The sequence below is a fragment of the Panulirus ornatus genome, chromosome 7 (genome assembly GCF_036320965.1).
Source record: "Panulirus ornatus isolate Po-2019 chromosome 7, ASM3632096v1, whole genome shotgun sequence".
In the NCBI taxonomy this organism is placed as follows: Eukaryota; Metazoa; Arthropoda; class Malacostraca; order Decapoda; family Palinuridae; genus Panulirus; species Panulirus ornatus.
Genome location: NC_092230.1, coordinates 29,231,595 through 29,245,300, shown reverse-complemented (window position 1 = coordinate 29,245,300; position 13,706 = coordinate 29,231,595). Strand labels below are relative to the sequence as shown.

Sequence of the window (13,706 nt, the reverse complement as noted above, 5' to 3'; positions counted from 1 at the left end):
AAAGGACCGGGTCCTCACACTCCCAGAATTACATCTCTATACAAAGCTACACCAGCCATGACTAGTCATATCTTTTCAGCGCTAATTTTTCCTCACCTTGTCAGGAGAGCACACAGGCCTCACAAACCTCATGCTTTGTTTTGTCTTCTGATAAACACAGATTAATTTGTTTCATTACTTCAACTCATATGTACTAAAGACAAAGAAAACTTATGGCATATGTCTTTTCTTTTCGTTCATAACAACGAAAACTACTCAACAACAACCTCAAAAAACTACGACAGGTGTTATACTCTAGTATCAGATATGTCAGACTGTCTTTTCCCAGTGTATCCTTCTTCGTCAATGGGCATTTGATATAAGTCTCGGAAAAAAAAAAAACTCCCAGTCAATGAACACATACCCAGGTGGCCGGATACAAAGCTGCGTTTCACTATCCTTAATGTTCAGGTTGTAGGAGATGAGGACTTTCGGTGGGATTTGTAGGGGAGCTCTTGGTAGCGATGACTAGAAGAGACTGGAATTATGGACTTTGGGAGGGATGTTGTTGGAGGGTTCTCAGGAGTGTTGACCCAAAGAAATGGATTTCAGGAACTGAAGACTTTTGGGAGATGTTTCTTAAAGGGTTCTTGGGAGGGATGAAAGTTTGTTGGAGGGTTCTTGGGAGTGCGGTAACCAAAAGCAAGTTCGAAAAAAAGTTAAATGAAAATGGTGATTGATCCAGGGACTCAGCTCAGTGTTCCACTATCAATCAATCATGAAAAAGTGAAAGAATAACTTGCGACAAACTCAATCCTATGTAGGCTTTCATTAAGATCCTAATAGATAATTGGTAAGACAAAGAAATGTACAACCATTTAAAAGGATCGAAATATATTCCAGAAGTCTTCGACCGTCTTGCTCACACACGAGCTGAAAAGTTCGACGTAAGAAGTATAAGGACGAGTATTCTGGTGACTGCGGTGTATGCCGAATACACCCGACTGGATATAGTGTAGTTAGCGCCAAGTTACTGTATCATGCCGGTATACGAGCTGGGCAAATTTAGTCAAAAGTGATAAGGATTATAATTACTGTGCATCTAATGTATGCACAGTATATTCATGCCTTGACTTCAGAAGTCAGTGCAAAATACTAAAGAACCTTCCAGTGCGCTGCGATCGCTATCCTTTTCCCTAGCTCACATCCACAGTCAGTAGAAATACCATTTAATAGTCTTATTTCTAACCAACCACACACACACACACAACACCGTGGAGAGAGAGAGAGAGAGAGAGAGAGAGAGAGAGAGAGAGAGAGAGAGAGAGAGAGAGAGAGAGAGAGAGAGTTATTTAGGGTCGCCATATATCACCAACCAAAATCGACGTTCAGAACCTACAGTTTATACCTCAATGTCAACCCTCGGGAACAATTATGGATAGCTTTCTTGACGGCTGCATGATCTGGTGTGTGTGTGTGTGTGTGTGTGTGTGGTGTGTGTGTGTGTGTGTGTGTGTGTGTCCGACACTCATCAGCGTAACTAACGAAGGAACAAATCGAGTTATAACCTCTTGAGCACAACGGTACGACCATGAGTTGTACCGTCGTGGTAGATCATACCATCGTGCATATGGATCGTACCGTCGCGTCCAGCCCACGAGATGACAGATTAATAATCATGACGATTTCCCAGGTGAAGTATACAGCAGCAGCAGCAGAGGAAACAAGATCCAAAGACGATAATGTTACTGTAAACCTCAGGAAAACTGCAGATTAAGTAATCATTACCGTAGCAACCTCGGCACACCACTAACTGCAGCGCCTCACGCAAAGAAACTCTCTCTGCGGGAGCAGCCAAATGAATTTGTTTTGTACGTGTCCCCAAGACAGCCAGACCCTCATACGGCAGGTGGGAACACATGCATACATGAGCTTCCGTCTAGCCTGCTGTATATATACTGTCTCCATATACACAGACTACGAAATGTATGATAATATGTATTGTCCTCCAGTAGATAGCCTCGTTATAGACCATCAGGTCTTCTGATACCTAGCTGTTTCAAGTACTGTCCTTCAGCAGATAACCTCGTCATAGATCATATGGTCCGTCATCTGGCTGTCCCATGTACTGTCCTCCAGCAGATAACTTCGTCATAAACCATCAGGTATTCTGTCACCTGGCTACCCTATGCACTGTCCTCCAGCAGATAACCTCGCCATCTGGTTAACGATGACCGTTAGTCCATATGAAGCTCACTTGTGGGTCCAGGTGACATGTTACACTAAAAGTATACCATGCAGACTCCGGTTCAGACCTTTGTCACATAACATATTCACACAACTTCAACCATTCTTTAAGGCCTACAGAGGCCCAGGGTACCTATGGGTCTCTCTCTAGCTAGAGTGAATGGTCTATGATAACTCTTCGCGGTCCTAAGTCAGGAAGCGCAGGTCTTCAGGTCCTCAATGCGAACTTGAGTCGCTGCGCTGATATATATATATATATATATATATATATATATATATATATATATATATATATATATATATATATATATATATATATGACCGCTTTATCAGGAATGCCGCTCGAAAGTCTGATGTCATAACATTCCTCATGACAAATTTCTAATGACATAAACCATGACAAACCATCACCGATCACACACACACACACACACACACACACACACTATGCACCTTGACAACCAGCGGTCCTCACCTCGTTGTAGCCGCACACAAGGTAGCAGGTGGGTGGGTGGGTGGGTGGTTGGAGAGTCCTCAGGTGTCTCAAGTCACGCAGGAGGCGGCCGCTGCTGCTGCTGGTGATGATGATGACGGTGGCCAAGGTCGTGGAGGATGCTGGTAATGACCATTACCACCAACTGACGTTATGGACGATGTACGTATCTCCCACCACTGGCGCGTGAACCACACCTGGCCGACGGGAAATGTCATTAAACACACTGATGAAAGTAGAATATTAGTGACGACTTACATAGAGGGCGTAGAAAGGGGGAGGAGGAGGAGGTTGGATAGGGAGAAGGGTAGTGTGAGATGGAGGTTAAGCAGGGAAAGAAGAAAGGCCGACAGGGAAAGAGGAAAGGCTGGTAGGGTGAAAGATGGCTTGCAGGGAAGGGAATTCTGGTAGGGTTTAGGAAAGACGACAGGGGAGGGAAGGCTGGCAGGGTGAAGGAAGGATGGCTGGGGAGGGAAGATTAGCAGAGGTAGGGAATGCCCCATCCACTCCCTCCAGAATCCATGGCCTGGATTTCCAGACCCATAGCCTCACATGACCGCCTTCCTGACCCCATGACCTCCATCCAGGCCACATGATCTCATTCCTGGCCCCATGACCTCCCTCCTGCGCCAGGAACCTCCCTCCTGGGCGCACAGTACTTATATCTCAGTTTTCCTTTCCAAGCGACGGCTTTATCTCGTACGGATAACGACTTTTCCAGTCGATGATAATCATAATTTACCCTCTTCTCGACAACCTTACTACTCCAGTACTATACCTTCATCACTAAGGTACGACAACTTCATCTATTGTACGACAACCTCATCTCTATGGTACGACAACTTCAACACTGCCTTACGACAACTTCACCATTGCCGCATGACAACGTTACCATGGCCGTGCAACTTCCCCACTAGCGTATGATAACCTCAACACCACCACACGACAACTTTCGTTGTTGCCGTGCGACTTCAACCATCGCCGTACGACAGCTTCACCTCTGCCGTACAACAACTTCTCTCTTGAGGTACGAAACACGTTATCACTTTCAACAACAGCTGGGAAGCCAGTTCAATGGACCCAGTCCCGTGAATACTATACGTATGACTAAGACCAGGCGTGCGCCAAGGACGGCGCTGGATCGTTAACGATCGACAAGACGGCGGCATAAACCAAGGCGGTGGCGGCAACACGAGAGCCGTCGGCCATGTCCAGATAAGGACACGTGAACAAATGAGGAACGGGAACCGCGATGAAGCGATAACCTTGTGATCTCTCTCTCTCTCTCTCTCTCTCTCTCTCTCTCTCTCTCTCTCTCTCTCTCTCTCTCTCTCTCACAAGGAGAATTCGAGGTTATCTTTAGCAAGATGCGAATAACCAGGGAGTAAGGTGGGCCAACGAGGTACAAGGAAGGTCATACTAGGAACAGTGAAGTATAAGGAGGTATAAAGGAGGAGATACATGGTAGAAGGGAGGAGATACGAGGTGTTCTATGGAACACATGGCGAGCAACTCAAAAAAAAAAAAAAGGAACAGAAAAAGAAACTGCTCCACCTCCAAAAGGTCAGTGTGACACCATCAATACATTTTTTTTTCTTCTCTTTTTCTCTCACACACAATTTCCTGTCAAGCAGGAGTTGAATCATTGACCTAGACCAGCGAGGCTCTCGTCACCTGACCACAACCAGTGTATACATCGACTCGACTCCACCTCCCACCTCTCTCCTGAGGGGCAACAGCTCATGGACTAGTGTATATATGTATATACATATATATATATATATATATATATATATATATATATATATATATATATATATATATATAGGTCGTGAGAAGATATTGGACTAGTTGAGTCATGACTCAATGCCTTTTAGATCAACACAGTCAACATTGTTACGTATTGTAAGAGCTTACAATGATTCAACTTCATTTCGCGCAAACAGAAATCGTGCTGTATCTTAATTACTGGTGCACACAAGATACAGGTACTGGTACACACAAGATACAGGAACTGGTGCACACAAGATACAGGAACTAGTGCACACAAGATACAGGTACTAGTGCACGCAAGATACATATACTAGTGAACACAAGATACACGTACTAGTGCATACAAGATACAGGTACTAGTGCACACAAGATACAGGTACTAGTATCGACAAGATACATGTACTAGTGCACACAAGACACACGTACTAGTGCACACAAGATACACGTACTAGTGCACACAAGATACAGGTACTAGTGTCCACAAGATGCATGTACTAGTGCACACAAGATACAGGTACTAGTGCATACAAGATACAGGTACTAGTGCACACAAGATACAGGTACTAGTGCACACATGATACACGTACTAGTGCACACAAGATACACGTACTAGTGCACACAAGATACAGGTACTAATGCACACAAGATGCAGGTACTAGTGCACACAAGATATAGGTACTAGTGCACACAAGATGCAGGTACTAGTGCACACAAGATACAGGTACTAGTGCACACAAGATACAGGTACTAGTACACACAAGATACACGTACTAGTGCACACAAGATACAGATACTAGTGCACACAAGATACAGGTACTAGTGCACACAAGATACAGATACTAGTGCACACAAGATACAGGTACTAGTACACACAAGATACAGGTACTAGTGCACACAAGATACATGTACTAGTGCACACAAGATACAGGTACTAGTGCACACACGATACAGTTACTAGTGCACACAAGATACAGGTACTAGTGCACACAAGATACAGGTACTAGTGCACACAAGATACAGGTACTAGTGCACACACGATACAGTACTAGTGCACACAAGATACAGGTACTAGTGCACACAAGATACAGGTACTAGTGCACACAAGATACAGGTACTAGTGCACACAAGATACAGGTACTAGTGCACACAAGATACAGGTACTAGTGCACACAAGATACACGTACTAGTGCACACAAGACACAGGTACTAGTGCACACAAGATACAGGTACTAGTACACACACGATACAGGTACTAGTGCACACAAGATACAGGTACTAGTCCACACAAGATACAGGTGCTAGTGCACACAAGATACAGGTACTAGTGCACACACGATACAGTTGCTAGTGCACACAAGATACAAGTACTAGTGCACACAAGATACAGGTACTAGTGCACACAAGATACATGTACTAGTGCACACAAGATACAGGTACTAGTGCACACAAGATACATGTACTAGTGCACACAAGATACAGGTACTAGTGCACACAAGATACATGTACTAGTGCACACAAGATACAGGTACTAGTGCACACAAGGTACAGGTACTAGTGCACACAAGATACAGGTACTAGTGCACACACGATTCTGGGACTAGTGCACACACGATACAGTTACTAGTGCACACAAGATACAGGTACTAGTGCACACAAGATACAGGTACTAGTGCACACAAGATACAGGTACTAGTGCACACACGATACAGGTACTAGTGCACACAAGATACAGGTACTAGTGCACACAAGATACAGGTACTAGTGCACACAAGATACAGGTACTAGTGCACACAAGATACAGGTACTAGTGCACACAAGATACACGCACTAGTGCACACAAGATACAGGTACTAGTGCACACAAGATACAGGTACTAGTGCACACAAGATATAGGTACTAGTGCACACAAGATACAGGTACTAGTGCACACAAGATACAGGTACTAGTGCACACAAGATACAGGTACTAATGCACACAAGATACAGGTACTAGTGCACACAAGATACAGGTACTAGTGCACACAAGATACAGGTACCAGTGCACAAGTACAGGTACTAGTGCACACAAGATACAGGTACTATTGCCTACGTGATACAGGTACTAATGCACACAAGATACAGGTACCAGTGCACAAGTACAGGTACTAGTGCACACAAGATACAGGTACTATTGCCCACGTGATACAGGTACTAATGCACACAAGGTACAGGTGCTAGTTCACACAAGATACAGGTAGTAGTACACACAAGATACAGGTACTAGTGCACACAAGATACAGGTACTAGTGCAAACAAGATACAGGTACCAGTGCACAAGTACAGGTACTAGTGCACACAAGATACACGTACTAGTCCACACAAGATACACGTACTAGTGCAGACAAGATACAGGTACTAGTGCACGCAAGATACAGGTACTAGTGCACACAAGATACAATTACTAGTGCACACAAGATAAAGTAATAGTGCACACAAGATACAGGTACCAGTGCACAAGTACAGGTACTAGTGCACACAAGATACAGGTACTATTGCCCACGTGATACAGGTACTAATGCACACAAGGTACAGGTGCTAGTTCACACAAGATACAGGTATTAGTACACACAAGATACAGGTACTAGTGCACACAAGATACAGGTACTAGTGCAAACAAGATACAGGTACCAGTGCACAAGTACAGGTACTAGTGCACACAAGATACACGTACTAGTCCACACAAGATACACGTACTAGTGCAGACAAGATACAGGTACTAGTGCACACAAGATACAATTACTAGTGCACACAAGATAAAGGTAATAGTGCACACAAGATACACGTGCTAGTGCACACAAGATACACGTACTAGTGCACACAAGATACATGTACTAGTGCACACAAGATACATGTACTAGTGCACACAAGATACATGTACTATTGTCCACATGATACAGGTACTAGTGCACACAAGATTCTCGTACTAGTGCACACAAGATACAGGTATCTATAAGCATGGCTACCAACTCATTTATACCAGGCAGTTCACATGGACCTCCGTGGTGTAACGGTGAACAATAATGACCGTGACACATTCACAAGCAGCCCAGGATCGACCGCAGTAGAGGAATTTGGTCCACAGTCACCCCAGCTGTTCATCCTCCCATGGGGGTTGGTTGATAAACTTCGTACAAAGCTTAGGCTAAGGTACATAGACATACAGCGCGAAGATGAGGTACATTAGGACATTTAAGTTGACCGTATCGTCTCGGGTAAAATAAATCGATGGACACCGTCTAGTGGCCGCCAGATATGAAACGCAGCAAATCCAACCTCATCAGAGTTCAAACATATATATTACCTCACGACAACCCTTTACCATGAACCTGAGCAGTTCATCCTCCTGACGACACACTATAAACGTCACAAGGTTGAGGAGCACACCATAACCAAACCCACTGACTTCAAGGCTGCCTCACTGTGCGCAAAGTACGGCAGAAGTGCGGAGCCAGCAACCACAAATCCATTACCTGCATGGGAACGCACCCAGCCACACACACACACATGAGGTGCGAGACCAGAAAACAATCTCTGAGAAATAGAGGAAAACGAATGAACAGGAATAAAGTCCACCACAGCTCAGTCCAGGTTACAAAACCCCTGGGCAGGACACCTCGTACAGAAGTCTCATATAGACGCAGGTGATAATAGCTGTCATAACGGTATGCGCACTGATGACATGATGCTCCTGGCACCTTAAGACTTCCTCATTCAGCTGACACAACCCCTGAGGTCCTAGTTTCAAACTACTGTCTCTCTCTCCCCAGACGCCCCCACCTAGTACAAAGCAATCCAGATAGAGGACTCGAGAAAAAGATTTATAATAAACATCTCCGTCATAGAGGAGCTAAGAAGAATAAAACCCTAGCGACGTAATCATACAAGGAAGCAGGATAACGCACCAGAACTGCATAATCCTGAGCCGCATAGGAGCATTACGCAGCCTGATAATGTCGACAGATGACCCACACAAGGAAGCACGGCCCTAGCCAGTCTGTACAGACCATGGCAACTTCCGGCGAGGCAAAATCCACCCGCAGTGAAGGCCATCATCGTCCACCTCATCATCCTAAACTACTCTCCTCAAACACCCTCACATCTCTCCTCCAAATAACGCATCCTGAAGCTGCATAAGGGACAAAATATGGCCCTGCGATTCGTCACAAAGGTAAGAATTCCTTTACATCGAAAACACCGAAGAGTGATATTGAACGAAGAAAGAGAAAATCAAAAATGGTAAATGGTTATGGAAGTTTCACAAACATTCTGGCATAAACCAGAACACAAGACACAAACTAGTAACTTTTACAAGACCTCGATAACATCACGAATATGGAACACACATGGCTCTCGAGAGTAAGGTAAACCAGAACACGCACACGAACACGAAGTGAGAGGTAAGCACAACACGCAAACAAACACAGGTGACAGGTAACCCAGAACACACAGATGAACACACGTGTAAGTAAAGCCAGAACACGCACACGAACCAGTTGACAGAAAGCAGAACACACACACGAATACAGGTGACAGGTAAGGCAGAACACGCACACGAACACAGTTAAAAGCCCACGTCCCAGGCATGGGTTCACTGTTTATATGAATGCTCAGAGCCAGGATAAACCCATCACCTCAACACGTTCATTACCACAAATCAAATCCCAGAAACCACACAGAAACATCCCAACAACAAAGGAGGAAGACCAAAGGCGTAACTCCTTGCCTGTGATGGGAGTCATCGACCTTACGTCCTTGTGCCTACGGTCTAAAAAGAAAAAATGGACTATGTCGTGGGATGCACAATGACGACCAAGATGTGGAGTGGAAAATTATATATTCAGTTGATGGTAGAGAGGAGGGGGTGCCTGGGAGGGTAGGGGCGACTGTGAATATCATTTGTTTATCAGTGGGAGAGAGTTTTACACTTGTGTTGCCCCGATTCTTAACCTTGTACATATGTACCATGTCTCTACTTGTATATGTAAACACATACACCTGCCTAAGCTAGGTTTTCAGTCTATCTATTGAGGGAATAGTGAACTGTTGGGTTGGGTGGGGTCAACGATGCTAACCACTGCACTACACAAAAAGGAGAGGGGGTGTGTGTGCTTAAGTACTTACATGTACTGTACATAGTTCTACTCTCGTGAGGCTCTTTCGGATGAACTTTTTCTAATGTCACACTGCTTATAAAACTTTTATCTGGTGTCTGTATTTTGTTTTATCACTCACTTCCACTCATCTACAGCTCTGCGAGTGCCTTTGAAATGTCAGCTGGCTCTTATACCGTCTACATTCCCTTGTGAAACCATCTCTCTACTCACTGCCTAAGTTACCCATAGCAATCTAGGATATTGTTCTACCTTCTCACTAAGGAATGCCATTCCCCAGTCTACGTTCCCAAAGAAACTGTTTAGCTGTATATGGTTTCTACGACTGTATCTCTTCTTTGTGTTTTGTTTTCTTTCTGGTCTTCTTATCCCCTTTAACCACGTTCTCAGGTTCAAGGACCGTATGATCACTTTTCCAAAGGTGGTGTCAATATACCTGATATTTTCTATTATTGCACCTGTCTCGTGTTGTGTATGTCTGTTTTTACTTTGGAGGCTCTAATCACAAGCAAAAGTACACATCAGGGCAAGGTCTTAGTTGGGATATAAAGACGTTAATAAAGAGAAAATAAGACGCGAAAAAATCTCTAAAAAGTGCAAGATCAAATTAAAGGGAAAAGAGGTGAGAGTGTAGAAAGTTCCAAAAGCCACACAGAAACCATGTGCCGCAGCAGCTTGCCGAGTATTGCGTGGTCTAGCTTGTGGTGTGGGCACACAAGCAGCCAGATCACGGAATCAAAAATCAAAACAATACCTACAGAAAAGGGAAAGTGAACCAACATTGCGGCGTAGGGCAAGGGGGTCAAGTTTGGAAGTTTGCCTGGGAGAGTTGTTACACTGATCGATGATTCACTTTGATATTTTGAGATTCTAAAAAACCAACGATATAAAAACACAGTACATTTATAAATATCGAATGTCTTGCGAGAAGCAGAATCATGCATTCTATTCCCCATACATCAATACTATCCAGATACGAACAAGATATATTATTCCTGTTAACTATATCTCGTTACATGTACAACACCTTCTTACCGTCAGTAATGGAAGACCGTCAGACAAAACGGAATGGAAAATGCATCTGTCACGCCTAACCGTGCGTGAAGGTACGGACAGTTAATAGCGGAGGAAAACAAAGGAGCGGGAGGCGGCTGGAGACCACACGAGCCGCCGCCTCCGCCGACAAGTCCCTCGCTCTCGCTTACCACACGACACATGGTCGTGCCCCCGCTGGTTCCTGCATGAATACTGGTAATAAACATTCGTGAGTGACGATAGAATGGCTTCCTCCACACCATTACTGTCACTACACCTCAAGTCCACTGCCACTACTCCCTCTCTAAGTCTAAATTCATTTCCTCCTCGGTAATCACATCATTCCACTCTCGACACACTTATCTTCTTCCCCCACAAACAAACGCATCTTTGTATTACTCCCTCGACAACCACTGGCCTTTATGGGGTCAGGTCAAAGGCCATCTTCACTACGTCCTCATCTTCACGACCACTGGCGGCGGGAACCAACTGAAGGGCACTGGAGTGCTGTCCCACCACCGAACAACAGCTTAGAGAGATGGACCACCACCACCGTTGACGACGGAGGGTTTAATGTGATCAGTATCACAGAAGCGGCGATTCTTAACAAGTTTAATATACCTACCATTGACACTAACATTATTTTTCAGTTTTTCGTAATACTTCTACCAATGACATCAATAAAAATAATATGTCCTTGCCCTATTGCCTATTGCTCATGACATTCTGTATTACTGCTGGGATGTAGTTTCAACGTTGATCTTGCCCTTAACATATCATTCATCCTCTGCGCCTCATAAAAATATTTAACAGGCAATAACTGACCGACTAACGGAGGACCGATTTGGACAGTGGAGAACACGCAAGCCTGTACTGCTACTGTGTGCGTGTCTTAAGGTCATATCCACACATTCCAGGAAGAATCGTAACCGGGTACTGTCAAGGTCTTTGCTAACGACCATCGGTGTGCAGATGGTGAACCTTTTCGTTTATACAACTGGCAACAGATTGTATCTGTTCTCAGACTCATTGTTGCTCTTCCGCGTTTTTTCTTTTCCCTCCAATAACCTCAGGATACAAACGTCTATTGGTTGCTCGAAAGCCACTTCCGCCAAACTGGGACAATGTGAAGTAAAGGCTGATATCGATGACAACAGGAAATAATGATGCGTGAGGGACAGTGGAGAGGGAGGAGGCTTGGAAGTTGGGTGGGATGAGGGCATACGGGAAGAGTACGCAAACGCAAAGGAGGAGAAGAATCTACAGAGGGAAGAGTGGACGCTTAGAAAGGAGGAAAGATGGCGATGACGCTTGGGACGGGACGGACGCATAGGAATAACGCGAAAGACAAGTGACAGCAGGGAATTAACACCCGAGAAGAACCCAATTTTCTTTGATGACTACAAAACCTCTTGATTATAAGACAGCTGTTGAAGTCCATGGGGATAGAAGGGTTGATAGAACTCCCCTCTGGTATCAACACTGGTTATAGATCTGTATTGTTCATCCGTGCTAGTGAAGTGTTCAGAGAATACAATAACAGTTGCGGAACATAACTTGGAGCGATATATTTCACTGAACGGCACTGAACAAGGAGAAAGTAGTGAGGGTTATGCATAGCATGGAAGATACAGAGTTACTGTGAAGAAGGTACTAATACTCGTAAGATATCAATATAACGTATCAAAACCTCACTTAAAGGCTGCATTCATCTGCTGTTGGGGATCTTATACTCGCTCGTTGTGTCGTCTGCTTGACGACGTCCAGTTGCATTATCGTGGTGCTCAGTTATGGTGTTTGACAGGCATAATACGACCGGAATCTTAATCATCAATTCAAATCCTCTCTACGTTACTGTCATAGATTCTACCGACTTTTTTTTCCTTTACACAATACTTAACGTTTAAATTCTGCATGATATAGTATCATCGCCTTCATCAATATCGTTCATTAAAATTTGATACTACAGATCATACTCCACACCCGTTACAGTATATTCTGAACACGACACACCAGCACTGAAGAAGAAAACTACACAACATTGAAAGTTAACAGCGAAGCGAAGCTCCACTAGGCTCTTCATCATCGGTATAATACATAATGTATCCCACAGCCTTCGAAACCCGTGGGATTTTTTAAGATAATTCCTTGGCACATCTTAACTTTGTATATCTACTTTCACTATTTACCGCACATCTACCCTTAAACCTTTGTCATTTACCTGTAATCCTCTCCTTGCAGCGCTTACGCCTCCTAAGCATCAAGATTTCCACCGTAGGGCTTTTCCTGTTCCAGCTTGACACTTCCAGCTAAGCGTTTAGACACATATGGCGGAGTAATACTGTGATGGCTTTCAGCGTCGAGATCTGTGATGGTGTAACCGCTGAGCCATTTCTATGTCAGTCCCCAGAGCATGACGATGTGACCCTTTAGCACGACAGCATGACCAGTAAACACAAAGAGATCGTTACCATTTTGCTCAAGAGGATCATAAACTTCAGCATGTAAATAATCTGGTCTTATCATCTTGAACTACATTGTCTCCTGAGCTAGGCTGCTTTCTAACCGAGTTCTAACACTATAGTCCCAGTTCCCACAGATATCAACAAACACGAACTTCACCGTCAGGACGTCTGTTCCATGAAACACCAGAGAGCAAACTGTACCGGCGGAGCAAAGTCCGACTCACTTGAGTCGTTTTAGACACATTTTGACTAGCTGAAACCGCTTCGAATCACCCAAACGTGCTTCGAATCGTTCACTCTCAATTGCAACTAGTTTAAACAAATTTCAATCCAATGCCGCTTTGAAACCTTGAAATCCACTTTGAATCAGTCAAATATTCTACAATTGAGGTCAGAGTTTGAATAACACTAATTTACTTGTCTTGTTTTGACTATTTTCACAGACACAAAACCGTGAAGCCTCAGGTTTAGCTGTGGAAGTTTCAAGACGATGCTTCATCTGGTCGAACGGAGCGAGATCGAGTACTCACAGCTGTCGAAACTGCCGCTGTACCTAACACTATTA

The 13,706-nt window shown here is 44.2% G+C and overlaps 1 protein-coding gene across 1 annotated transcript in view; it reads right to left on the bottom strand.

Moving 5' to 3' along the window:
- Positions 1-13,269, bottom strand: part of LOC139749480 (uncharacterized) — a 28,183-nt gene extending 14,914 nt beyond the window's left edge. The window contains exons 1-2 of the transcript XR_011712978.1: positions 12,898-13,269; positions 2,702-2,916 (exon numbers count right to left, since the gene is read on the bottom strand). The gene's annotated coding sequence lies outside the window, so the exon portion shown is untranslated. The remainder of the gene's footprint in view (positions 1-2,701; positions 2,917-12,897) is intronic.
- Positions 13,270-13,706: the final 437 nt, after the last annotated feature.